The sequence below is a fragment of the Solenopsis invicta genome, chromosome 12, assembly GCF_016802725.1.
Source record: "Solenopsis invicta isolate M01_SB chromosome 12, UNIL_Sinv_3.0, whole genome shotgun sequence".
NCBI classification, from domain to species: domain Eukaryota; kingdom Metazoa; phylum Arthropoda; class Insecta; order Hymenoptera; family Formicidae; genus Solenopsis; species Solenopsis invicta.
Window position 1 is genome coordinate 4820647 of NC_052675.1, and position 27970 is coordinate 4848616.

The window sequence follows — 27970 nt, forward strand, 5'->3', positions numbered from 1 at the left end:
AGACGACTTTGAACTTGATCGGTTCAGCCGTTGCTGAGATCTAATAATCTCGTTATGCTTGAACTCGCTGACTCGCGTAAAAGAGGCTTCGGTCTTTCTAGCTTTTTTTTTTGAATTGGCACGAGACGCGACCGCGCCTCTTGATCATTTAAACGTGTATATATATATATATATATATATATATATATATATATATATATATACTACTGTGTCCAAAAAGTAAGGTGACATTGCATTTATTTCGAAAATTCTTTATTTATTCTTGCAAATCAATTTCGTCCCCTTCAAAGTAATCCCCCCCTGATATAATACACTTATTCCAACGGATTTTCCAATCTTCGAAACAGTTGTAATAATCGATTTCAGGAATGGCCTTTAGCTCCTTCTTCGCAGCGGCTTGAATCTCTTCTATCGACTCGAAACGGTGATTCGTGATTTTTTAACCAAAAACTCGACTAATATCGTTCCACAACCACCGTATTCACCTGATTTGGCTCCATGCGACTTCTGGCTATTCAGCAAACTCAAGCAAGTCGATAGAAGAGATTCAAGCTGCTGCGAAGAAGGAGCTAAAGGCCATTCCTGAAATCGATTATTACAACTGTTTCGAAGATTGGAAAATCCGTTGGAATAAGTGTATTATATCAGGGAGGATTACTTTGAAGGGGACGAAATTGATTTGCAAGAATAAATAAAGAATTTTCGAAATAAATGCAATGTCACCTTACTTTTTGGACACAGTAGTATATATATAATATATATATATATATTACCTTTTCAAAGAAAAGGTAAAAAAAAGCGCCTATGTGTGTTGCGCGCAACTTATATTGAAATTGTGTAATCTAATAAAAATGATATACGTTTATTAAAAAAAAATGTGTGAAATCCTTTAAAGTGTGCTTATTATAAAGAGAATATACTTTTTCTACAAAATTAAAGTAGTAGTATTTGTATTTTCTTTGAAAAACTTCTATTCTAACCCAACTGGTAGTATCTTCAACTTTTATATAAATCCCACGTGGTACTATCTCTGTATTGTCATTGAAAAATCTTTGTATTTTAAAAATTCAAGTAATAGCATTTTTAATTCTCATTGAAAAATTTTATTCTAACCCAAGTAATATTTCCTTAAATATTATGTAATTTAATTCAACCTAAACGCATTTTTCCAAAAAATTTTTTAAACAATCAAAGTGAACTATTTTTGTATTTCCATTGAAAAATCTTTCAATTTTAACCCAAGTGGTTGTATTTAATTTTAATAAGTTTTAATGGAATATATAACATTTAATTTAAAAGATTAAAGAGAAAACGGTACAAAATAAGAAAATTTTATTGAAATAAAAAATTTTTGATGTACAAAAACATAGCGCTGCTAGATAGAAAAAGCAGAAAAGACATAAGAAAAAATGCAATAAATGTAACACTTATAAGATATGCGTTATAAAAGAAATTTGCGAAATAAGTTTTAGTTTTTTTAACTTTTAAGTAATTCTAATCGTAAGTTAAACTTAAGATGCCACTTAAATTTTATTTAAAAAAATAAAGATTCTTAAAATATAAATTATTTAGATTAAATTAGATTACAAAATTTTAATATATTATTTATTTTCAATTAAATACCACTTGGTTTGGAAGATTTTCAATGACAATACAGAGATAGTAGCAATTAGGTTTTGTACAGAAATTATTCAATTCTTCTCATTGCTTTTTATATCTAGCAGCGCCATGTTTTTGTACATCAAAAATTTTTTATTTCAATAAAATTTTCTTATTTTGTACCGTTTTCTCTTTAATCTTTTAAATTAAATGTTATATATTCCATTGAAACTTATTAAAATTAAATACAACCACTTGGGTTAAAATTGAAAGATTTTTCAATGGAAATACAAAAATAGTACACTTTGATTGTTTAAAAGATTTTTTGGAAAAATGCGTTTAGGTTGAATTAAATTACATAATATTTAAGGAAATACTACTTGGAATAAATTTTTTCATGAGAATTAAAAATGCTATCACTTGAATTTTTAAAATACAAAAATTTTTCAATGACAATACAGAGATAGTACCACGTGAGATTTATATAAAAGTTGAAGATACTACCAGTTGGGTTAGAATAGAAGTTTTTAAAAAAAAATACAAATACTACTACTTTAATTTTGTAGAAAAAGTATATTTACTTTATAATAAGCGCACTTTAAAAGATTTCACACATTTTTTTTAATAAACGTCTATCATTTTTATTAGATTACACAATTTCAATATAAGTTGCGCGCAACACACATAGGCGCTTTTTTTACCTTTTTTTGAAAAGGTTATATATATATATATATATATATATATATATACACGTTTAAATTATGTTAATTTGTACATGACCACGGTGACAAGCGCATTCCGTTTTTATTAATTTTAATATTACTAAAATTGCATTTTGTTAATAAAAGATGGATTTATATATTCTTTTAGTTTTTTTATAAACGTTAAGAAAAAAAGTTTAAACTTTTCATTTATTTATTTTTTTTTAAGATGCATTGAAGTTGGGATTTTCATAAAACGCCACGATAATAGGTGCACTTACCTTATTCGATCAACGTCCAAAAATTGCAGTCAATGTCGACAAATTAAAATCGCTATAAAAGAAGAAAAATAGGACTGTGGGTCAGATATAATGTGTTATTTGGCGTAGAATCCTACATACTTATATTTAGCACAATTTAATAAAATTACATTTTTTTAAATATTAATAATTGAATTATTTTATTCCACTATAACATTTGTAAAAGATTATTAAGAGATTGTATATTACAGAAAATATTTTTTTTTAATTGGATTTTTATAAGTTTTGAATTTTTGTAAGTAAATAAAAAACTTACTTTTCAAGTTTGGATTTCTGGATCAGAGGCGGAAGCCAAATAAACAGTTGGAACAGCTGCAAGACGCTTTCTGAGAATCTGTTTCTTTAAAATATTTCAATTTTCTGTAATAATATAAAAGCGCATTAAGACATTCATTATACCGCTACCGACGTAGTCGAGCGTGCTTTTGTGATTTTTTTGCTTACTGAGATATGTAGATAGATTTAATAACGATTTTTAAATCCGATTAACCAAAATACATCTCTTCAACTATCTCTAAAATTAAATGTAAGAAATATGTTGTAAATAAGACAAAAAACTTACCATGATAAGCCACCACAGAGCCCTGCTTGGATATTTTTTCACCTTGCGCGGACTTAATTCGGTATAGTTTTGTCTTTATTATTTTTTTTTCATCAAAATTATAAATGTCTTTCGAAGAAACTATCGTTTTTTCTCCACTGATTAATTTGAGACACACAAACATGTTACAATTACTCGTGTTAAACGCGGCGTATATGTATAAAATCACAATCGCGGCAATGCAAATAATCAATTCGCAAAAACAGCGCAAAAATTAATTGTATATTTGAGAATAATTGTGTTAACTATGTTTAGCGGAAATATACTCGTGTGTAGCTCGAATGTGCTAGAGGCCTGTCGCGGGCTCGCAAAAGCTAGCTCGAACTCCCTCAGTCGTGTGCGCTGTCTCGATAGAGCGAGACAGAGAATAAATAAAAACGGATTTAATTTATTGTTCACAGAGAAACAATGAAATGATAGCTCGGAAAATTCCTGCGATTTGCGTAGGTTCTGTCTAAAATTACCGGTAGAATAGCTGAGATCGACGCTTCCTTCCTTCTTTTGTTGTTTTTTGACATATACAGGATGTTTCAAATAAAAACTGAATCAAAAAATCCTAAGCCATTTTTTCCTAAAATGCTTAATAAGAGCAATAAGTATTAAATAAAGCTAATTCAATCAGACATACGTCGGTGAACCGCGCGAAATTGTAGAGGCAACTAGCAAGTTATTAATTAGTATGTTTTCAAGAATAGGGCCCTAGGCGCGTGGTTTACCGACATATGTCTGTTTAAAGGATAGCGTTGATTGCATTAGCTTTATTCAGTAATTACTGCTTTATTAAGCATTTACAGAAAAAAATGGTTTAGGACTTTTCAACTCAGTCTTTAACAAGGAATAACACTATATAATTGGTGAACCCTTTTTAAGAAACACCTTGTACATATATCAAGAAATTTTAAACGGTAAAATGGATTGAAAGTTTGGATTGACAGTTTCCACTTAATATTGAATAAGAGAAAGTCTTAGATATTCCAATATAACCGTGTAGCTTTTAAACATTAAAGCTTTTCATTACACAAGTCACGGATTTCCGACTTTCACTATGTACATATAATTTCGAAAAACAAAATTGGATGTTTAGTTGCCGTCCAGCAGCAAACAAATTTTAGATTTCTAAATATAACCCACTATGGAAATCCGTTTTAAAACCGTTTTTAACATAAGTGAATTTCCAATTTCAATCACTTTCGCATAATTTGGAAAAGGTATACTGGATTACCTACCAGAGAGCATTTCCAAATACAACTGCGTAGAAGTATTGTACGGAATTGCATATTGCATCCAATCTCTATCGGCACTGGTTTTGCGTATAAAAGCGTATACGTATAACGCTCTTTGGAATTCCATATGTTGTTCATGTTCAATTGAATACAAATATACATGCAATTACAGACCAATCTTTCATCAGAAAACTTATACTAAATTTTTATACTATTTAAATACAGAAATCCTTACATAAACCAGATTACCGATTTTCCATGTAAAAACTGGTAAACTTTAAATCGTCGTAAATTTCCTACATGTTTAAATACACTTGGAATTATGGGTATAAACAGATAATATATGGAATGTCAACTAAATATTATGAACTTGGAATTGCGTACATAATCAGATTTAATTTTTACTCGGATGGATTTTGTACCAGTAGAGATTTGATTTGTCCAGGTATGTCCTAATACGACCGTATATAATTTTATATCTGGACATGCCTGGAATTTTTAGCAGGGATGGAATTCCTGTTTACTCTTACGAAAGACGCACGGGCTGGAAATTGTAATCTTATATTACAATAACTACAAAAAAATACTACAATAACCACACACAAATATTACAATAACGTGTAAATATTACAATAAACTTGTGTAGTTTTTTTGTACTATAAATGACCCGTGTGAAGTTAGCACAAGAAGTAAAAAAAATAATATTTTTTTTTAGAGTGCCGGCTTCTTTTCTTATAGTGCTTTTCTATAATGCTTGATAATTTTTAATTCCAGCGATTAAATCCCAAAAAAACAAGTTTTAAAAATGGGGTGCCAACTTCACGTTGGCATCCCATTTTCAAAAAAATTATATTTTTCTTAGAGTTCCCAGTAGTTTTTGAATAATTCTATAATTTCCTATACTTTTTTTTAATAGTTCCGTTTTATTTTCAAAATTATGGAACTTTAGAAATTCCTAACTCGGCTCCTACAAAGTACGTAAAACTTTTGTAATTTTTGCTTTACAGAAAAAAGTTATTTAACTTTTTTGAGCACTTAGGGAGTGCTAGTCAGCACACTCAAGAAAAAAACCGAAACTCTGTATTTTTTATTTTTTTTTGCGGTGAACTCTACTAAGTACGTAAAACTTTTGTAATTTTTACTTGACAGATAAAAGTTATTTAACTTTTTAAGAGCACTCAAGGAGGACTAAATAGAACTAAAAAAAAAAATTAGAAATCTAAGTTAAAATTTTTAGTAGCAAATAACAATCAAATTCTATCTCAGTGTAGTGTTAAGTTATCACATTTACATTAACGTTATTACTTCTTCAATTAAAGTACTCCCTAAGTGCTCTTAAAAAGTCCGCCACAAAAAATTTCAAAGTACCAAAAAATTAAAAATTTGGAGTTTTGGTTTTTTTCTTGAGTGTGCTGAATAGCACTCCCTGATTGCTCGAAAAAGTTAAATAATTTTTTTCTGTAAAGTAAAAATTACAAAAGTTTTACGTACTTTGTAGAAGCCGAGTTATGAATTTTCTAAGTTCCATAATTTTGAAAATAAAACGGAACTATTGAAAAAAAGTATAGAAAACTATAGAACTATTCAAAAACTACTGGAAACTCTAAAAAAAATATAATTTTTTTGAAAATGGGGTGCCAACGTGAAGTTGGCACCTTATTTTTAAAACTTGTTTTTTTAGGGTTTAATCGCTAGAACTATTTCTAAAAATTATCAAACACTATAGAACTATTAGCAAAGAAGCTGGCACTCTAAAAAAAAATATTATTTTTTTTACTTTGGGGTGCTAACTTCACACGGGTCTATAAATGGATCACAGGAAAATATTACAATAATCACAGAGATTACAATTTCTAACCCGTGCGTCTTTTTCGTAAAGGTAAACTTAGTAAAAATAACTTTGAAATCATTCAACTACATTAATTAATATTAATTCAACTACACATTAATCAATATTAATTTATATGTTAAAAATCAATGTTTCTGAAAATGTTCTTTTTATTCTTTTGCAGATCGTAAATAAACCTCAATTCCATGATTAAATAAAAATTACTGAAAAATGTATTTATACGAAGAAGGCATTATTGAACAATATCAATTTGTGCTAACTTAAAATTTGTAAAATCTGCTTTTTTTGTTAGTTGTTTATTAGAGAGTAATAATATAAAAACGGAATATATATAAATAAAATTTAAATAATTGTATGCATATATGACTTTTATTGTAATCAAAGGTACATATCAGTCATTCATAACAAAAATAAAAATTTTTTGTAAATTTTAACATAATCTTTGGATTTTATCATGAATCGTAATATGCTAAACTTATAATAAACTCAGAATTGATGACATAAACATGAATTTTTGGAAAATTTTTTTGTATTTCTCTGCATCAGATCTAAGTCATATAAATAAATATTTTTTAGTTTTTGCTGTTAATAAATTGATTTTATTATAAAACACAAAATTTAAAAAAATTCAGATTTATGTCATCAATTCTGAATTTATTTTGGGAAGTAAAAAGAATTCTTTCTCTGACTTTTTAAAAAATAAATTTTTTTTTAATCTTAAAATAAACTCAGAATTGATGACATAGACTTTAATTCTTTAAAAATTCTTTTTGAATTCTCTGTGCTGCCTGAGTTGCCATATAAGAAATTTTTTTCTAGTTTTTGCTGATCGAAACTTTATTATTATAAAGTAGTATAATTTGTTGCATATTACGATTCATGTCACATTAAAATCCAAAGATTATGTTAAAATTTACAAAATATTTTTTAAGTAATAGAGAGATATTTTGACCGTTACTGTATCAATACAAATTGAACAAAAATGTCTTCAACAGTCGTAGCTAGATCTTCGTGCTTGTTTGTGTGATTTTATCACGAAAAAATTTTTATTTTTGCTATGGATGACAGATATGTACATTTTATTACTATATTTTATTACTTAATAAAAGTCATGTATGCATACAATTATTTGAATTTTATTTATGTATATTTCGTTCTTATATTATTACTCTCTAATGAACAACTAACAAAAAATAGCAGATTTTACAAACTTTAAGTTAGCACAAATTGATGTTGTTCAATAATGCCCTTTTCATGTAAATTCATTTTCCAGTAATTTTTATTTGTTCTTGGTGTTGAAGTTTATTTACGATCTGAAAAAGAATAAAAAGAACATTTTCAAAGACATTATTGATTTTTAATATCCAAATTAATATTGATTAATGTATAATGTAGTTGAATGATTTCAAAGTTATTTTTACTAAGTTTATAATAAACAGGAATTCTAGATGATATGCTTGAAATTTTATATGCTTTAATATGTACCTAACAATTAATAATTGTTTTATTAATTTTGATTTATTTCCGATATAACCACAAACTTTAGAATAGATTAATTAATTTTTACAAACAGAAATTTAAACGAAATCCAGTGTTTAGACAAAAAATATTACAATAAATCTAAATTCAAATCATTCTTTTTAATTTCATTTTTGATTTTTTGTTTTATTATTTAAAAAAATAAAGAAACTTACATTTCAAGCATGCTTCTGCGTCTCCACGCTTTCGTCATCAATCGGATCACATTTGAGACAGAGATCGTTAATCCGATTAGCCTAAGAAAATTTTCTATACTTACGTTGAGTACCATTGTTCAATCCAATCCGAGATCCGATTAGTTATCGTAAACACCCAAGGTGAAACAACGCGCATCGTCGGCAGCTCGATGCGTGGTAAGAGTAGAGTCCTATATAAAGAGAGAAGCGACATTGATGTCCAAAGCTTTGATTGGTAATCTGATTAATACTTGATTGGCTAAGCGAGCAGCCATATTGTGAACACAGCTGTTTACAGAATGATACGAAAGGTGTTTGATGACGTTAGAGCGGTCCCAAAATGGCGGTGGAGGACTCAATTGGATACTGAAGATTGTGGTGGGGGTTCGATGTCGCTTCTCTCTTTATATAGGACTCTAGGTAAGAGGCGTGGCTCGATGTGGTGAGCCAATGAAATTTGAATCCAAATATATCCGCGCAATTTGAATACGAAACAATCATATGTGGTCACACGTATGTACTTAAAATGTAGATATTGTTAAGAAAAATAAATATAAAAATGTAAAAATACTTGAAATAATACAAAATGCAAAAATGTCTTTATTTATATATAGCGTTTAGAAAACTTAAAATAATGTAGATAAAGCTAAAATAAATTACATATGAATCTTAGACAAGATAAAGATGATTAAATTATAATATATACAAATAAAAATATTTATATAGATAAATTTATATACATAAATTTATATACATAAATTTATATAGATAAAATTATATAATTTATGTAGGTAAATTAAGCAGAATAGAAAACGGGATATAAAACCACATATTTTTATTTCTAAATCTTTATTTGTTAAAAATTTTTGCAAATAATTTAATCTAACAGAAACTATTATTCCTCTTTAAATTCAAAACAAATAAAAACTAAACATCAACGCAATAAAAATTAAACGTAATACAATTTAAAAAATTAAAAAATTATATAACTCACATTATGACTAAAAAAATTAAAACTGAGATATTGGTATTTCTTAAGTTTTAGTAAATTCTATTATAACGCTAGTCATCAAAAAAATTAAATCAAGATCTCGGATTTTTGGCATTGTGGACTACTTTATCTTTATATTACAAATTTTGTGCAATTTTTTGGATTTTTTCTTTAAATAGTTGTTTTCAGTAATATTTTTGTTCATTTTTCTCAATCTAATATATGTACGAGTACGCACAAGAGATGCAATCACTTTCCTAGGAAAGTTATTATTTAATTTCCTGCAAACAATATCTGTTAATCTATCAAAAATGTTACTTTCTCGATCAAAAAAATTGCCATGGAAGTTTTCGAATTTGTTATTCATAATTTGTGCTACTTGGAAAAAGTCAATACTAGGATACATGCAGTTTCCTCTGGATATGGATGAAAGCCAATCAATATAAGTCATGGCAAGCATTACTACATTTTTTCATCATCGAGAACAAGACGTGTAATATAATTTATTATTATAAAAGTTCTCATAACTTGTTATAAAGTCGCATACGCGGCACGCGTTGCCAGCAATATTTTAAGCAGAATCGGAAGCCACTTTCCTCAAAAAAGATTACAACTTAGCAACGCATTTTTATCAAATTGATAGCAACATGAGGGAAATTTGCTATGTGGGTATATATATTTAAAGAAGAATTGAAATTAATTCAGATTAGTGTACAAACATGTTCTTCATCATACTTGCACTCCACATCAAACTTATTTTTTTTACTCGTTTTTCTTGTTATGTTATTTTCCGGTAGTAGAGAGTTACAGTTTTTAACAAAAGATTTTTCTACTGTATCGTTGATGTTTTTTTTCCATTATTCCTTTTTTTTGACATTAACATTTTCTTTATCGCTAAAAATTTTATTTTTTATACCACTGTCATGCAGAGTCCTGCAATTTTAATATAAACTCGTAACTTTTTCTGTTTAAAATTTATGCCATTACTTTCAATATATTCAATTTGAAATAATGTGAAAACTACAAATTCAATAAAGCCTCACACGAAAAAATTTTGTGCCTACATAGATGACGATCACAAGTAAACTTTTTTTTTATATTTGACAAGATAAAAAAGTTTATATCAGCAACGGAAATTATTGTAATACTGAAAGAAATAATAAATGAATATTTTGAATATTTTGTACATTTCGTATGCAATGCACATATTATGGGGGGCGTGCGTGCGTGCGTGCGTGCGTGCGTGCGTGCGTGTGTGTGTGTGTGTGTGTGTGTGTGTGCGCGCGCGCGTGTGTGTCGTTCGAAAAAAACGGATCTAATATATATTTACTTGTGACAAAAATTATTAAAAAAAAAATAAATCTTAACAATAATGATAGAGGCCAATAAACGAGCAAAAATTCAGTATGTTCGTATAAAGTGTAGTTTGTATTTAATAACAAGTTTTTGTCACAGACGTTTCGACTCTACGGAGTCTTCTTCAATGTGTATATGACTTTTACATTACAATGCTAACAACTTTTTTCAACGCGGCTTAGAGTTCGAATATGATACAGTAGTTAAAGACCTAGTTTACACCGAGCACTTGATACGCGTACTAACTCGTAACTTTCTATTAAATTATCTTACTTTCGACGATGCATGTATACATGATACATATATTTAATTATCTCGATTTATATTGTACCAGCTTAGTATATTATTCTTTAAATTTATTGCCGAAATTAAGATAATTTAATAGAAAATTACTAGTTAGTACGTGTATCAAGTACTCGGTGTAAACTAGGCCAAAGTTCATGAGCCAATTTCGTTAATTGCTTCGTCATTCCCAATCTGCGAAACAAACCAAGTCCAGATGTATGTACGTGTCAAAGTTCACAAAAACTGGAGCCACAAAACAGAGTGTAACAATGTTGTTTATAAATTAAATTGTAATGACTGTAATGCTTCATATGTAGGACAAACAAAAAGGAAATTAAAAACAAGAATTAAAGAACACATGAATAACATAAAACTTAAATCATCCAAATTTCCGTCGTTAGTGAACATAGATCACAACAAAATCATTCTTTTAATTGGGATAATGTTAAGATCCTTTGAGCCCAATTACCATAAACGATTGATTTCCGAAAAAATACATATTAATAAACAGAAAAACGGGCTAAATCAAAAAACTAAAACTTCTAGACGATTATTACAGCTCTGTTTTGAACAGACTTGCCGATATGTAGAGAGACAAAGTATAACAATTCGTGAGTTCACGTTTTTCTCACGGCGTGATAATCACGCTGTGCGTGCAACATTGCATCACAGTGCCCTCACAATGTGATGGGTGCACGCGTGTACGCGTAAAAGGCCGCATAGTGCAATCACACGTGACAATATGAGATTCATGTTACCCTCACGGCGTGAGGGTAACGTGATAGTCCCGCCGTGCGCACAAGAACATATCACACTGCCCTCACGATGTGATGGGGGCACGCGTATGTACAAGCGTAACTCTGATAAAAAATTTTTTCATAATTTTTTAAAAAATGTCTTATAATTTGTTTAATTAAAATATCTCATACAATTTATTTCACAATCCTCGAATTTTTTTATTTTATTTAAAAAACACTAATATTTTATCTAGCTCTGTAATTTGATTATAAGGTTTGAAAATTCAAAATCTTGTAAAATTACGATAAATTATAGATGGAAACAAAAAAAAAAAATAGTTTGGAAAATAAATATACAAAAAAAAAATTTATACCATGTTTTTTGGTTTTCTCATTTTAATTTTCCAAATTATATTTTTTTTAATTTTTATTTGTAACTTATCGTAATTTTACGAGATTTTTAAGATCTGCAAGTCTTAAAAACCGTGAAATCACAGAACTGGATGAAAAAATCTAATCTCTTTTTGTAAGCGAATATAAAAATGTGAGGAAATAAATTGAGTAAATATGACATGTTATCTGAGATATTATGACTTTTTTCTGATATTTTTTTATTTTTATTTGCATTCATTAATTTTAAATTGTCAATAAAGTCGCGCGATTTCCGCCAGCAAATCGCAGCAAAGAGATTCTGCGCATGCACTTCGACGGTATATGTTCTTCGTTGTCGCCGAACCGGTCATCATCGTAACAGTATAGTGCCTTGCAAGTGCCTCGTATTCTAATTTTAATATTAAATTGAATCAGTAGTTTGCCTCATATCGAATCATCTCGGCGGATGAAAGAAACTGCAGGTAATTCATTAAAATCTGAGTTTTTGAATTTGCTTTCATGTGTAGTATATTTATTACTCGATATAAGTGTATATATTTTACATAACCTAACTATTCTATTTGCATTTCTATTTCAATAACTTTTAAACGCTTTCTTCTCAAAATAGTTTATAAATACTAATTTTTTATTATTACGAATTTTTTACTTTTTATTATTATTATTACTACTATTATTAGTAAACTTCATTAAATTTTTGTAAGAGCTAATTAATTTTCTTTGTTTCTAGGAAAGTTAACGTAGAACATCATTGGAAAATTAGAATTTTTGTATAATGGTTGAACGGCAACAGTACATAAAGGTCATATAGTATATAAAGGTAAATAATTAAAAATATTTATGTTTTCAATAATACAGTGTGGGCCATAAGTCAGAGTTGTCACTAGCAATCCTTAATCCTTAGTTTTGACAACTGACTTAAAGCCCACCCTGTATTACAAGACTATTTAAAGCAATTGTAATAAAATCGATGAAGCCATTTCTATTCGTTAATTTTTTTTATTAATTTTACATTGACTTTTATTATTCATATGAATCGAGTGTGAAAAAAGAATTTAATTTCGTAATACAGTTTATTGTAATGTTAACTATAACGATGAAATGATATAATACTTGTAAAATTATCAAACTCGTTTTTCATACTTTGTAAATATTTTAATTTTTGTATATAATATATATTATTCTTTTCAATTCACGTTTTTAAAAATTTGTATATTTAAAACTTCAATGAAATGTTGATTGCCAAAAATAATACACTCTTGAATCCTTTTACACGTACTCAGATCTATATCTATTGCCCTAAAAATATGTATATATATACACACATAAAAAAAAAAATATATATATATATATATATTGTATATGTAATGTATATGTAATGAAAGATAGAATGGTGTGAGCCCCTGCCGAGCGGAGACGACAAATCGTGCGATCTGTTCTGTGCGACTCTGTGAGCATTGTACCGGTAATGAGTTTAGTAAATACATAAGTACAAACTGAGGTGGATAAGCATTTACCTCTTCCACATCGCTCCCGACAGCAATCTTTTCGGTGGCACGTGTGGAAGGCGGACGAGTCGCGCTCACGCGTTACAGTTATGCCACACCACGAGCCAAAAATAATAAATTTTTAACTTTTTGTTCGATTTTCTCGTAAAATTTACCAGCCCGCACTTTGTTTTGGTGCGTACTTTTATTCTGTAAAAGGATTTTGTGATCTGTAGAGCCAATTCGAAAATTAATGAACACTGTAATGTGTCGGTAATTTCCGTCACTATAGCATCCTCTTAATTTGATCTTAAGAGGATGCTATAGTGACCGAAGAACTTCCTCGACGTCGGCATTGCAGATTATTTTTCGAGGGAGACCAGGCTATCGCTCTTTGTCCAACGCATAGATCTGTCTTTGTTTTTCGATTATTTCGCCATCTGCGAAAAGACCTATCAACTACAGCCACTGCTCTTCTTGCCATCGTTTACGTGCGCTAAGCGAAATTTGGACACGTACAGCTGTTCACCTATTAAACTTTTTTGTTAGGTTGTTGACTGAAACGATACACAGTCAGTGTTGTGTGTTAGAGTTTTCTGAAGTTCGCCCTGGTCTCATTTTATACATACGAGCTGCAGAACGTCAGTAAATAACAAAAATTAACCTTGGTTGACAGATCCACGAGTCGAAAATAAATGAATTTTTAACTTTTTGATCGATTTTCTCATAAAATTTACCAGAGCAGACTTTGTTTTGGTGCGTACTTTTATTTTGCAAAAGGATTTTGTGATCTGTAAAGCCAATTCAAAAATTAATGAACACTGTAATAGTAAGTGTTCATTAATTTTTGAATTGGCTCTACAGATCACAAAATCCTTTTACAGAATAAAAGTACGCACCAAAACAAAGTGCGGGCTGGTAAATTTTACGAGAAAATCGAACAAAAAGTTAAAAATTTATTTATTTTTGGCTCGTGGATCTGTCAACCGAGGTTAACTTTTGTCATTTGCTAACGTTCTGTAGCTCGTATGTATGAAATGAGACCAGGCCGCACTTTAGAAAACTCTAATGAACAACACTGACTGTGTGTCATTCCAGTCAAAAGTCTAACAAAAAAGTTTAACGTGTAAACAGCTGTACGTGTACAAATTTTGCTTAGCGCACGTAAACAATCCCTGCCGAAAATGTGCGATTAAAACCGATTAAAACGGAATCTTTTTTAATCGGTTTTAAGCATGTTTTAATCGATTCAATCCACGAGCGGATTAAAAAATAATCGGTTTTAATTCTATACAAACCGTAATTGATTTTAATATCGCTTTCGTGAATTATTTCTAATCCGAAATAATTACATTCTAATCCATACTGTTATCAATCCAAATAAATTTGAATAATCGAATGGATATATAATCCAAAATAATCCGCTTAATGCCCATCAAAGGTTTAAATTTAATCATTGGTTAACTTTTAGGATGCTGGCAACTCCGAAATTTAAGCATTTCTACTATATTATATGCAATAATTATATTAGAAATTTTGACATTGTCATTCTGTAAATTAACCAACAATTAAATTTCAACCACGTTAGTATACCTGGACATAAATTGTAGATTTTTTAAATATAAAAAGAGTTGTTTATTACAATAATATTTCTTATTAATAATTTTAACTATATTGAGGTTTGCATAACATTTGCATTAACATTTTTTTAAATAAAATGTACAATAACATTTTTTTATAAACAGCATTGTATTTATTACCATATTATTGAATCTCATATACATTCGGAGGTTTGCATAAATATCTAGAATATCCTACATCTACATGAATAATCTTGCTTTTTACATCACTTATTGGAACTATTGAGCTATGTACATAATCTTCTGATTCTATCTTATCCATGTACGATACATGTACGAACGGTTTGTTGGAACTGATTGTAATTTTTGATATTTGAATGTGACATTTATTATTTAAGAGAGTGATGTGTAATATTTGTTCATATTCACCTGAATGCAACTGAACCATTGTATCGCTCGTCTTTTGTGCTTTACGATATTTCTGACTGTGAAATACGACACCTATTCTATATATATTTCTGTTTTTAATTTTATAAATTGTTTAAGTGTAATGCATAATATAAAAATTTTTACAAATTTTAATGTAGTTGCATCAAGACTCCTAAATACTCTCAGTGACCATCACATTTAGGAATCCTGACACTAGTAGCGAGAAATGATGCGCTGAGACGCTGAGAATTCTTGCGTGCTATTTTCAAATAAAAAGCTATTTTGATAAAATAACATTGTAAATTATTTTAACAAATTTGTAAAATTGTTCTAAAACTATTTTTTTCTTGACGGTTTATGAACTGCCAAAAAATCATAGTTTTTGGACAATTTTACAAATTTTTTAACGTGATTTATAGTGTTATCATCAAAATATCTCTTTATTTAAAAATGGCACACAAGATTTGTTAGCGTCTCAGCGTGTCATATCGCATTAAAATTCGATTTAATTATAATTTATGAAATCATGTAATTTCGGATTGAAATGGATTTATCCCAATATTAATCTGTCCGAATTATACTAATTCCGATCTAATTTTTAATCGGTCTTAATACCGTATTTTCGGTGCAGAAATCCCGATCGATTTGGATTACTTTTTCTTAAATCGGTTTTAATCGCATATTTTCGGCAGGGATGGCAAGCAGAATAGTGACTGTAGTTGATAGGTCTTTTTGGAGATGGCGAAATAATCGAAAAACAAAGACAGATCTATGCGTTGGACAAAAAGCGATAGCCTGGTCTCCCTCGAAAAATAATCTGCAATGCCGACGTCGAGGAAGTTCTTTGGTCACTATAGTATCCTCTTAAATAGTTGCTTGAATATTACGTGAAGGACACTTTCAAGTTTTCAAATGGGATTGCCAACTTTTTATTACATATTCTTGTCTTGAGTTTATCTCGAGACCTTTCCAAAACACTACAAAAGAGTTTATTTTCGTTGAGTACTTTCCGAGTTGTAAGGCTTGAAAGCTACAGTGTACTGTAACTTTCAAGCGTCACAACTCGGAAAGTACTTAACGAAAATAAACTTTCTTGTAGTGTTTTAGAAAGGTCTCGAGATAAGTTACAAGAATATGTAATAAAACGTTTGCAGTCCCATTAAAAAAATTAAAGGTGTGTTTTACGTGACCTTTAAGCAACTATTCAAGGTCAAATTAATGACATCATCTTATGTCTCCCTTGAAACCATGCAACTTTTGTCTGAAACATTTTTCTGTAAAACTTATCTTTCCCGAGATATTTAGGTGTCCCAACGTTTTTGGGACACCCTGTATACATATTATATATACTCGTATATACAGGGTGTCAGGTAACTACCATCCGTGGTTTCGTGGATTAATAGATCAAGTAAAACTGAGCAGAAAAGTCTAATAATATAATATATATAATAATATCTAATAATATCTAATAATATAATATAATATAATATAATAATCTAATTATATATATATATATATATTCATACAGGAAGTTTATGGATTCGACATTTATTCGTTGGATTTTGAAATGCGGAATGAAAATGAGATTCAGTTTATATACAGATTAGCTATTAGAGACAGAATTCTCAACGACAAAAAGAGATATATAATACGGTAGTTGAAAGTAGTTTTGTTTAAACTATAATTTACCTTTATTTAATCAATTTTCTTAAAATAAAAATGTGCAAAAATAGATTAGGTTAGAAAAGATAAATGTAGTCCATTTAGTGCTCTGAAATAAAGCTTTTTATTTTTTATTGAAAAGCATTTTTTCATATGCATGAAAAAGAGCCTAAAGCATCAGAAACATTAAGGCTATGGTATGGAAACACCATTCAAGTATTTTCATGCATTATTTTATTTTATTCTTTGTTACTCACCGAAGTTAAACAAGGATACATGGAAACACTCAGACGCAATGTTTTTGAATATTGAAGTGGACTACAATGTTATCTATATAAAACTTTATTTAAAAACATTGATTTAGCTGACTAAGCACTAATTTATTTTTTGTTTAATAAAAATTCTGATCACATGTGAAGTTATAATGAGAATTGTAGGTTTTATAAAATCTCATAAATATATGTATGTTAAAAATATTAGTTTTAGATATTTATGTGAATATATTTTCTATTCTAAATTAAACTATTTTGTAATTAAAATAGAGTAAAATATTGTAATATTACTAAATAATATTAATAGAATAATAATGATAAATATATATTATTTATGTATAACTTTGCACATATAGAATTAAATAATTTTATAAATTGAAACAAAAAATAAATAAGATTAAGTATATTATATCTTTTTAATCTTAATGTTTTTATTAAAATATTTAAAACGTATCATGATCTAATTAAAAATTAATTTTATATTTGTATATGTATTTTATAATTTTTTATAAAGATTTTTGTGTAGAATTTCCAAACTTTTTAACTACAATTAAATACGAGTAATTAGTAATAATTATGTCTTATGTGATAATTGAATTTGATGATGGAGGTGGTGTTGCAATCGTTAGAAGTACTTGGTTAACACCTTGAAAAAAAGAAGTGTTTTGGCCACCTATAAAGGATCGAAAGAAATTTGATAAAATTTTATAAAATACTGACGTTGCGGATCAAAATTGGAAACTTTATTCAGTAGTACGATGCTTATATGAAACTGGTAAGTATAAAATATATTTATAATTATTATATAAAAATAAAGTTTTATTTTTTCATGAGCAAAAAATGAAAAAATTATGATTTAAATCATTTCAAAATATTATATATGTTTTTGAATTTCATAAATATAAATTAAAATAAAATCAAAGAATTAAAATAAATTAATCTACAATCTAAAATTTTTTATATTTTTGTTCAAAAATCAGTTTTAAGAAAATTATTAAATTATTTTGTACGCTGGAAATATGAAAAATAAAATTACTGCAAAATTAAGTTAAAAAATTTGTAATACAAGAATTTGAACTGACGAAAATTTAAATATAAGTTTAGTAGGCCTATGTCAGGCAATGGTACTTTGTACTGAATAACAGAATTTATTCCAGGTTCAAATCTTGAGTAAAATGTTTTTTTATAATAAATTCTTAACAGTTTTTAGAGGAAGAATCTTGTACATACTTTTTAGCATCAAAAACTTGAATTGCTTAGCAATTTAATTTGTAACATTTAACAACTGCATTTTACGTCCAATGAAAATGCGGCACGCAATTCATATTAGTTAGAAACTGTAAAAATTATTATTTAATACTAAGTACTTCTGTGACTGACATAGACCTACTAAGCTTATGTTGGAAAAAATTTAATAAACTTTTAAGTGTTTTAGTACGGAATTTATGTAAAATAGCGCTTTTGTTAAAATTAAATATTTTTTTATAATATATATTTTGTAAGAAAACTTATAATTTGTCCTCATGTATATCATCATTTTAATTTGAAGTTCTATAGATATATATTTGCTAAATTATTTTAGATGATTTACAAAAAGCTCGACAAAAATGTAAATTGTTAGAAGAAACATCTGATTTACAAATAGATCAAGACAATAAAACTTTCAAAAGGAAAAGAGTGCCTCGTCAAATTAGTTTAAGCAATAAAAAGAAAGTGGTGAGATCCATGTTTGGCCATCAAAATTAAAAACCAAATTTCTAAATTCGATTCAACCTCAAGAAAAAACTCCAATTTTTAGAAATGGTAAATTATAGTTTTAAAAGATTGTGTGTGCGTGTATTTGCGCACGCGTGAGTGTATCTCACTACAGTAATATTAATATTTTACTTTTTATTATGACAAAAATTATTTATCAAGTAATTGTAGCATATTTATACTATTTATATAATTATAAATGTTTGTATAATTTTTTTTATAATTGTAAATGTAAATGTTTTTAAGTAATAATAAATGTTAAAATAAGTAAATATTAATTTTCTATAATAATTTTTTGAACTATATTAATATTTTTCATCCATATTATTTTATGAAACCATTTAATTTTAACATTATCAAATTTTTTTCTAGAAACAGATTCTTCCAATGTAAATTCTTTTGAAGTTTCCGAACAGACGCTATGTAATAGTTCAAAATTTCTTACGTCTAATATATTTCATGAACAAGGACCTAGTAATAGTTCAAAATTTTTTACGTCTAATGTATGTCATGAACAAGGATCTAATGTAGACTAACAGAATTAGTAGATATCATACGCACGAGATTAATGCAGAAAATAGTATTACAGAATCAAAAGGTAAGATATTTTCCATTTATATCTGCATAAAATTGTCTATTTTTAATCAATGATACCAATTAAGTTTTAAATATTAATATAAATATAACACTATTAAAATTAAGAAATGTTGGAAATCTTCATAAATCTGCTTATTGTGTTTACAATTGTAATATCGGCGCCGCATTGTCCGAATGATGTTTCGTCGTCGGATAATGTCGTGCGTCAACAGGAAATGCTCGAGGTCTTCTTAATGTCCGAAAATTTTTCTTTTCCGTTTTTTATTCTCCCTGTTTTGCGTCTTATTGTATCGTGCCGTCCGACCATCGCCTATTCTTTATGATGCATGCATTGCATCAGCGTGTTCGTACGCGATACGAATTTTGCGTTGTTACACCGGCTTATAGCCGAATATTCACGAAAGTGCCTCTAACAGATTCTTATCAAACTTGTGTGCGATGTTTTCACTGTTTCTGCTCGTCTTCGTTGGTATGATTCCAGTATTGCATTCGCTGAGAACTTGGGGTGACATGATAGCAACGATAGACAACTTGCAATTTACTTTACCATTGGTGACGACGATAATGAAACTGGTGATCATATGATGGAAGAAACCTGCTAATGTCTTTCGGTGCAGTTCAAATTAATTAAATCCCAAAAGTTGAATTAATCCTGAAAAAATAAATTTAATACATCGGTTAACTTCATAAATGAATTATAAATGATTCAGAATGATTCAAATATGTCTTTGATATGACTTTCCGCTAAAATATCTTAATACATAGAAGGAAGCCTATAACGACAAATATCGAAATTAAGAAAAGCAGAAGAAAGAATGTCTTAAACAAAAATTGTATAGTTTAAAAAGAGACAAATAATGATAAATTAATTCTTGGAAAAATTGATTTTTCAAGTTCCTTAAAGACCATTACTTTAAATAAAATTATATAATTATTTTATACAATCATAAAATCAATAATTCTTCTAGTTATTCTGTATATAAAAGTATTAATTCTTTGTTACGTCTTTTAAAAGTTCCATTATGGCCTCAAAGCATTTAACTGGTAACTGTATTCACAGTTTTCTTTCTTGAAGTCAAAGAAGATTACTGAACGTATTTTAAACATTGTTGAAACACTTGGAAACACAGCGGTTTTCTAAAGATTTTCGCGTTTCACAATAAATATTTAGTACTATAATATATATTTCTTATTATACCAATTCTTGCTTGAATTATCACTGTGATTTTTATCAGCGCGTAATAGTACGCAGCTTGCGTACGCGATCGGGCGCTCTTGATCTACCGGACGCTTGATAACACTGCTTCAATGGCGTTATCGTCACTATGAATTTCTGCTCGAAATCGGGATATTTCAAAACGGGCGCCGTAGTTAATTTAGCTTTTAATGTATCGAACGCGTTTTGTTGTTCATTTGTCCATGTAAATTTTTCTTCCTTTTCTACTTATTTTGTTAGGGGTCCTGCAATCTTTAGAAAGTCGTTAATAAATTTTGGGTAATATCCGACTAAACCTATAAAAGATTGTATGTCTTTAATATTTTTGGCACAGAAAATTTGTCCACAATGTTTAATTTTGTTGGTTTGAGTAAAATTCTATTTTTGTTAATAATATGCCCTAAAACATTACTTTTTTGCGTAAGAACTCGCATTTTTTGGATTGTAGTTTTAATTTATTTTGTGTAATTTATTGAATATTTTTTTAAATCTTTTATTATGTTTTTCTAAACTGGATGCGTAAATTACGATATCATCCAAATATACTAAACCTTGCATTCCGGTTAATATCGTATTCATTAATCATTGAAACGTTGCTGGCGCGTTTTTAGGTCCAAACAGCATACGGTTAAACTCGTATCTGCGTAAGATCTAGAGAAAGCAGTTTTATGTTTATCTTTCTCGGCTATTGCTATCTGGTGATAACCGGATGTAAAGTCTAACGTAGTAAAATATTTTGCATTTCTTAGTTGATCTAGTATATCTGTTATATTTGGGATAGAAAACGAGTCTCCTATCGTTCGATCATTTAATTATTTAAAATCCACGACAATTCAAAATTTTGATCTACTGGATACGTCTGCTTTTTTAGGTATCACCAATAGGGGTGTATTCCATTGACTGATGTTTGGACGTATAATTTTTTGTTTTAAAATCTCGCTAATTTGTTTATTTACTTCTTGTTTAAGTTCCTTGGGGAGTTGATACGGGCACACGTTTATACTTGAGGTATCAGTTTGCGTATCGTTATCTCATGTGCTATTCCATTAATGTATGATAGTGGTTCTCCGTCGAGATGGAATATATCGCTATATTCTTCGCATAAAGAAATTAAAGCTTTTTCTTCTTCGTAATTGAGATGAGTTAACTCGTAAAACGTTTCGAATTTTCTCTTGATGACAGACTTTAATTTTGTCATCTTTTGTTAGCGCGTTTATAGGTATCCTTATGAGTTTTCTTAGCTTTTCAATTTCTATATGTAGAAAGTTGATTTATATTTCACTTTCTGTCGTATTTAGTATGCTCACAGGGCATTGAAATTCACGGGACTTTACAAGACAGCTCCCGATAACGACACCGCGTGACGGTTCTTCGGATTGCATCACACCTATGTTTCGTTCGACAGTGACCTTGCACAATTGTTTCGCTTTTTGGTTGCAAAATTATTTTTATTTACAGATGCAGTTTAAAATAAGTATTCTCGATCTTAGTTTGTTTACAGCGATAATCGCATGCATCTACGTACTATATATTTAAATAAAATTGGCTCCTAAAATGTCGTATTTGTACGATAAGTCATCTCGTGTTACATAATACGGGTGTGTTACTTCACGATCTTTTATTTTAGGATAATGGTCGCATAGACTTTTCCTATTGTTAACATGGCATGTCCTGTAATTTCAGTCAATTTTATTTTTTCTTCGTTTAATAGAGCGTTTTCCTTAAAATTTTTCATTTTTATTATAAAAATAGCCGCTTCTATGTCATAAAGTAAATCGACTTTATTTCTCTTTACTTTGCGAATTGGTTATGTGACTAACAATGAGATATATTCACTGACAGCGACACCAGCAATTATACGTATTGATTAGTATGCACGATGTGATTACAAGTTGCAAACTTTCACAATTTGCACACGACGCAACATAAACTAAAAAAAATTTTAACGTGTTATTTTCCATCTAACGTTATGATATAATTGTGACTATAGTTGTGTATTATTGTTTACAGTGAACATTGAAAATATATAATTTTTGTTATACAGAGTGTTTCAAGAATGCATAACATTGAATACGCTACGAGATTCCTTACATAAAAATCAGTAATAAAAGTTCTTAGAAGAAAAGTCGAGACATCAATAGTTTTTGCATCGTGAGCAGCAGTTTACCAATTACGGAGCGTAACCATCCGGCGCACTCGAACAAACGCGCCCGCGGTCTTCGAATTCTACGAGCTGCAGCAGTACGTTTTCTCTATCCAAAAAACTCGAAATCCCTTCAATTTGTTAGTTTTATCAATATCGCATATGACATAAATTATTCCTAAAAATAGCCAATAAACAAATGGTTAAAGACATAAAGCAGACTCGAACCATTATTTCTTAAATTATAAGTAATAACTCAACGAAATGTTTAATATCTTTATTTTTTTAGTTTAGTTAATACTTAAAAGTTAAGACATAAAAGACATAAGACTGTTCGAGTGCGCCGTACCTGAGTGCCGGACGATTACGCTCCGTAATTGATCAACTTCAACAGCTCACCATTCAAAAACTATTGATGTATTGATTTTTCTTCTAAGAACTTTTATTACTTATTTTTATGTAGAAATCTCATAGCGTATTTAGTGTTAGGTATTTTTGAAACACCCTATAAATTCTACAGATTTTCAATACTCGTAGTGAACAGTGGAACACAGCCTAAATAGGAGTCTTATATGGCTCTTGCATAAAGGATGCGGTTTGTGGTGCAAAGAAAATTGATGCAATAACAAATCATTCTTTCACTTTAATAAAAGAATAATAAATTAATTGGTTACTGCGTTAACTTTTGTCACGTGACAAGCGTTTCGTGTACAGAAGTCCAAGTTAATAATATTTAAATTATAATATAATATTATTTAATTAATAATAAAAGTGAAAAGATTGTGAAATAATATGAATGAGATATAAATTTTCATATAACTCGTTTTGAATTCTAAGAACAATTGTTAAAATTACTTTGTTATAGTGTATTTAGACATTGCAGGAGGTCATATGTTATTAGTTTTTATTACCTTTTTATAGAAGCTGAATATCAGCAGATAGTTAAGATTTATTTTATAGATTTATATGTAATTTTGAAATACACTAGGCAACAAAATTATCGCAACACTCATTTATATCAAAATTTTGCACAACTTCAAATAATCATAACTTTGTTAAAAATTAAACAATTAATTAATTTTGGACTCTCTAAATTTAAGTACAATTAATGAATGGAAAATAGTCTAATCAGCATGGGTCAAAGAGCGCAATCGCAAGTATTGATATTGAATCATTTATTCAATTCAAAATTACAAAACGACTGTTTCAACTCGCTTAGGAGTCATCTTCAGCGCAACAAAAAATAGTACAGACAATAGAAATAGAAGCCGTCATCAGTCATGGAAAACGGGAAGCATCCAAGTCGCCAACGGTTTGACAAATCCGTCGTATGAAGCTTAAAGTCTCTACTTTAAGGTGCATTTGGTCAATTTTAAATATCTACTTTCTTTCTTCCGCCTTTTCTTTAAAAGTAAGGACGTGTTTTGTTTCCAAACATTTGCATAGTTTGATGCACTCCACGGGAGAGGATGAATTCTTTCGCAAATGTCACGACAGTCGTCGTAAAATTTGGAGTTTTCTCTGTAAATTAAAAAAAAGGTTAAGTATGTACAATTTTTTTTTCAAGGAGTTAGGATGTATTAAAGTTATGTATGCATTTTTGTCAGTTATCGCCAGCATTACCCGGATTTCGATTCGTCTCATTGATGATGAGACGATCTTCTTTAGCTGACGTTATTTGTCTTTGACCTTGTCCTTTTCTTAAACGAAATCCGCCTGTTTCTTGATAACATTTTTGCATAATTCAAAGAAACGCTGTGAAATGTAGCAATTTATATTGATTCTCATAGAAACTGTAAAAACCAAAACTCTATAAGCGTAAACTTATTCTTTACTGTATCACTTAAGAAGCAAACGATAGAGTTGTAACAATGCTTAGTTTGAACAAAATTCAATGTACGCAAATCATTACTCTTTGAAAGCATTGAATCAAAGTTATGTTGCAAGAAGAATAAGTGTTCATCGATCCTCTATCTCTCGAGTTTGGGCTCGTTATCAAGAAACAGGTGGATTTGGATTCGAAGAAGAGGACAAGGTCAAAGACGAATAAAGTCAGTTAGAGAAGATCGCCTCATCATTAATAAGACGAATCAAAATCCAGGCGTTGTACCGGCGTTAACTGACAGAAATGCATACATAACTTTGATACATTCTAACTCCTCGAAACAAAAATCGTACAAACTTGATTTTTTTTTAATGTGCAGGGAAAACTCCAAATTTTACAACGGCTACCGTGACATTTGCGAAAAAAATGTATCCTTCCCCGTGGAGTGCGTTAAACTATGTAAATGTTTGGAAACAAAACAAGTCCTTATTTTTAAAAAAACGGCGGAAGGAAGAAAGTCGATCCTATCTGAAAAAGTCCATGTTAAATCGATAGTCGCATTCCTCAAAGTTTATTGTTGACTCTTTACCGTAATCATGATTGGCTCTCACGCTGTGCTTACTTCGTGAGCTATTGTTATTGTGAAGATCACGTTTTGACAGTTATCAAGATTTATGTGTGTATCGAGTAAATTTATAATATCAAAAGTTGTATCGCGCGCGTACCGCGCGCCTATTTTGCTAGTATTCAAAATTAACCAAATGCACTTTAAAGTAAAGACTTTGAGCTTTAAAATGGGGGAAAAAAAAACTTTCAAGTACGATAGATTTTAACGAAGTTATGATAATTTAAAGTTGCAAAATTTTGGTATAAATAAGTGTTGCGATAATTATGTTGCCTAATGTATATGTTAGATATTAATTTTTTAATTTTAGTTTAGCTTATGAAAGCCTGGAATGTAATTGCTTTTAAATAATGTAATTGAACTTAGTATGTAATGTAATGTGTATAAATTCACTATATGTATAAATTAAGTTATGTACGGGAAATAATTGTGAGCTAATTGTATTACGAATGTTGCAAGCTTTGTGAGCTTTCTTTATATAAAATTTACTAGCAGCAAAGAAACTATATTACAACGTTATTTTTTAAACTAAAGAAATTATTTAGAAAAATCTTTTTTTTTTTAAATAAACTTTGTTAAATGTTTATCAAATCTTGTTGCATTTATTAATGTGTAAGGTCTACAAAATACTATTAATTTGTGATTCTTTTATCATTTAGGGGCTTTTATGATATTTGTTGTTTATATACTTTGATTTCTATCTCACGAATGCTACTTTTTTTCCTCTGCGGCAAATTATAAATTATGTCACGTCCTGTATTTATTTAATTATTTTACGATATTCTCCCTTCTCTTTTCTTTATAATTTTCAAAACAAGTTTTCTTAAATATTGCATTAATACTTAGTAATGAATGAATTTAAGTAATCTGGGATTTACAAGAAAGTAACAATTTGAGGTTATATCTTATTTATTTTTGTTTTGATATTGAAAGACCCAAGACTGTTTACTATGTATTTGTTAATTGTCAATTGTCAATTTGTACGATAACATTTTTTGGTTAAACTCTGCTAGTTTTGATTTTTCAACTTTCGACCCATATACATGTATAATCTATAAAATATTAATATCCCAGAAAACATTTTGCGGGTAAACGTCCAGCAAATCACGCGCAAAAGGGATTCCTACAACGCAAGCAAAACCTTATTCAACTGCGTCATCATAGCGCTAGCAAAACACTAGCATACTTTGTGCGCAATTTCAATAAACGATATGCACGCAAAACGCTAGCACACTTTGCGCGCGATCTCAATAAGCTATACCCTGCCGAAAATGTGCTATTAAAATCGATTTAAAAAAAGTTAATTTGAATTGATCGAAATTTCTGCAACGAAAATACGGTATTAAGACTGATTGAAAAATAAGATCCAAACCCAGATAGATTTATTAAAACAGAATACATTAATGTAAACGTAATAAATGTTTAGTTTACAAAAAAAATATTTCTTGTATTCTTTTCGTTAAAAAAGATTTAAAAAAAGAAAAAATTTGAATTAAACATTTAATTTATGTACAAGATTAAATAACAATACAAATTGTTATTTACATGTAAAAATATAAAATTTTATGTGGAACAGCGTTTCACACACACGCTATGTTTGAAAAGAATGAGAGCGAATATTTGTCTCGAGGTTACAAAAAGCAGCTCCTAAAAGTATCACTAAAGTATGAGCTGACGAGTTGGCGGCGGTGGTGCCTAGAAATAACACCTGTAGCCGCACTCAATTCAAGAGAAAATCTGCGGCGTGGCCGCCTGGCGTTAGCACTCACTTGTTAAACCCATTTCAATCTGAAATTACAGAATTTCATCTTGCTGGCAAAACTCACGCAAACCGCGTACACAGTTTACATGCATAAGACGCGCAAACTTTGCGCGCAAAAAATGTTATCTGGGTGCAAGCAACTTACGAGCAAATATAATTATCCAATACACCAGTAAATCACATGCAAAATCCATTTGCATGTGATATGCTGGTGTATCGGACAATACATGAGCTTAACTAATTTGCGGGCAAAACTCACGCAAACCGCGTGCACAGTTCACATGCATAAAACGCGCAAAGTTTGCGCGCAAAAAATGTTATCTGGGGAGCAAACGGCTAGCAATATGTTAGCCATCTGCATGTAATTTGCCAGTACATGGGACAATACATGAGCTAGCCACTTGTAAGCAATATACACGATGTAACACGTTCTACGAACAAAACGCATGCAAATCTGTTACAAAGTTTGCATACACATCGCGCGCAAAACTTGCCAGCAAGAAATGTTATCTGGGATGTTATGAGAGTAAATAATTAAAAAAATATAAATGACAAAAAATAGTAATAAAATTATTATTTTACAGGGTGTCTTATTTTAAGAGGGCACCTCGAATAATTTCGAAGGAAGTGATTTTCAAAGAAAATATTTCAGACAACAGTTGTATTGTTTCAAGGGGGACATAAGACAGTACTATTAGTTTGAGCTCGAATGGCGTCGTCAAGCTCAGGTCAAAGTCACATCAATTTTTTTAAATGGAACATACTGTTTTTGATTCCAAACTCTAATAGCTGGTGTCAAGAGCTTTCCAAAACTCTATAAGAAAGTTTATTTTCATTGAGTACTTTCCGA

The 27970-nt window shown here is 29.3% G+C and overlaps 1 long non-coding RNA gene across 1 annotated transcript; it reads left to right on the forward strand.

Annotated features, from left to right (window-relative positions):
• The first annotated feature begins 12022 nt into the window (after nt 1-12022).
• Nucleotides 12023-27953, forward strand: LOC120359182. The gene is made up of 6 exons (XR_005576020.1): nt 12023-12231; nt 12498-12587; nt 17808-17972; nt 18780-19000; nt 19325-19550; nt 27705-27953. It is a non-coding gene; the product is annotated as an uncharacterized LOC120359182 (long non-coding RNA).
• The last annotated feature ends 17 nt before the right edge of the window (nt 27954-27970 follow it).